Genomic DNA, 2,500 nt, shown 5'->3' with positions numbered 1-2,500 from the left:
TATCATAATACAGTGTGGATGAATAGAGGCCGTACATCCAGCACACACATCTAGACACACACACACACACACACACACACACACACACACACACACACAGCTACCTGCATCTACAGGAGCTTTATTTTTAACCTTAATTCCTCAGGGGGAAGTTGACTGAGCTCCATGCTCTTTTTCAGCGACACCCCGCTTCACATTCACTTCTTTCTCAGCCTCTTTTCCCACTCTCCCTGCCTGTTGTTTCATGCATCTGTGGCAATTATCCCTCAAAGAGACTCCATGAGAAATGACTTAATAACAATAATTAAGGCGTACCGTGTGTGTATGTGTGGTTATGTATATGTGTGAGTATGTGCATGCTCAAGCTCTGTCGCAGTGGCAGTGTTTGCCTTAGCTACTATTCCAATGCACATAAATATTACATTTAAATATTTAGCTGTGAATATAATTTCCCCCAGAGAAGACAGGGGAAAAAGCTAAGATGTGGATTTGAAATATATGTTTGTAATGAACACTTTCCAATGTCAAATTTCCCTTTTATGTTGTAGGTGTGGCTGACAACCTCCAACACTCATTTCCACACCTAATGCTCATCAGCATGGCAGCGATTAAACTGCAGAGCACAGTGACTTAGAGCTTTCTTTTGAATCTTAACGGCCAGAAAATTCATCCATTCACTCATTAATCTACCCATAGGGTTCAGTATTGTGTTTCACAGGCCTTGTTGGCAGGGCGTGATTTGATAATGTGTATGCTAGTACAAATTATTAAGTGCAACCGTCTAATTAGTTATAGACTGGAGGTAAATCATGAGTGGAAACAGTAATTTGCCATCGACAATAAGCTCCGCTCTATTTGTGGAAGCCTCCATATTTAAGGAAGCTGACAGATGCGGCATATGAGGCGCCTTCATTCAGCACGGCCTTATCTGCACTGTCACACTGTCAGAGACCACACACACACACACACACACACACACACACACACACCACATATACACACACACATGTGCACACACACATTCCTTTTGCAGTGTTTGTAGTTATAGAGGTGAAGGAACAACCACCAGCCTGATCTACCAATGATGACAGAGTTGTAGACTTTGGGAAATATACATATATATATATATATATATATACATGTATATATGTGGTTTTATATTAGTGAAGGATTTGCAGAAGCTCTTGATTTGTCCTGCAGCCTTAAAAGTGAACACACCATGTTCATTTTTCAGGTAGTAAAAGCAAAGCAGTATGTGAGCTTTTTATGTCCATTCATAAGGTTATGTGTGTGTGTGTGTGTGTGTGTGTGTGTGTGTGTGTGTGTGTGTGTGTGTATGTGTTTGTGTTGGGTAAACATTCAGCACAACAATGCGACCATAGCTCAGCCCCTTGCCCATGACTGCAGTTAGTTAGGACTCAGTTTACTGCCTGCACACCTACCTCTACACTACAAAAAATAACTAAAGGCTTGTTTTTCTTAAACAAGTGAAAAAATGCCAATGCGTTGAGGTACTTCCCCCTGTTTATAATGCAGTTCAACCTGAATTAAATTATTGAATCCAATGTAATTTTGTAATAATCTGCCTTATTCTGCCTTTATTTATGTTTATAGATACTGACACTTGCTTCTAGGAAAATTCCTGAAACAAGTAAAACTGCATTGGAAACAAGTGGAATTATCTCACTCTATTGGTACTATTTTTCATTTGTTAAAAGGAAAATATGATTTTAAGACTGAATATGAGTCTAAATGACTTGTTAAGATGGACATGTTTGGCAGTGTGCAGCTCGCTAACGTGGTTTATGCCCAATAACCTCCGATAATGATGTGAGTCAAGAGTGGTTATGTGCATATGTGTGTGTGTGTGTGCACGGTTATGTTTGCCTATGTGCAGAGAAAAGGTCGGTTAAGCAGACTTTTACAAAGCAGACTAAATGTATTTCTGATTGACACAAGAAGACACTGTGCTCTCTGTTTACACAACGCTTTCTGTTTGCAAGTTGTTCTGAGCTGTTGGATGAGTAACTCTGGCCTCATTGTACCTATACAAACATGGCTTTAAGAGGTGATTCTTTACTGAGTGCTCTCGCCAACACATCTCCTTTCAATTACGATGACGGCATTATTTACACACTCACACAACACACACACACACACACACACCTCAGGCCCAGTGCAAACCAAGCACACACATATACAATTGCAGGCATGCACTTGCGAACACAAACATAAACAGCAGACATAAACATGCATGAGCATACATCCAACATAAACATACACACACACACACACACACACACACACACACACACACATACATACAATCATTTATGCTTTACTGAGAGAAATAAGAGCCCGTTGTTATTATTATGCTGGGCAAAAGCCAATAAAAACCTTCCTCCTCCGGTAGGTAGGGATGAGGGCAAGGCATTGGCAGCACACACACACACACACACACACACACACACACACACACACACTACATGCAGTGTTGCTA

General features: G+C 40.6%; 1 protein-coding gene across 2 annotated transcripts in view; it reads left to right on the top strand.

Annotated features, from left to right (window-relative positions):
* edar (ectodysplasin A receptor) overlaps positions 1 to 2,500 on the top strand; it is a 39,362-nt gene that overhangs the window by 13,392 nt on the left and 23,470 nt on the right. The gene's annotated exons all lie outside the window — the stretch shown is intronic.

Source organism: Centroberyx gerrardi, chromosome 10, assembly GCF_048128805.1.
Source record: "Centroberyx gerrardi isolate f3 chromosome 10, fCenGer3.hap1.cur.20231027, whole genome shotgun sequence".
NCBI classification, from domain to species: domain Eukaryota; kingdom Metazoa; phylum Chordata; class Actinopteri; order Beryciformes; family Berycidae; genus Centroberyx; species Centroberyx gerrardi.
The sequence above is the reverse complement of the archived record's forward strand: the minus strand, read 5'-3'. Positions and strand labels throughout refer to the sequence as shown.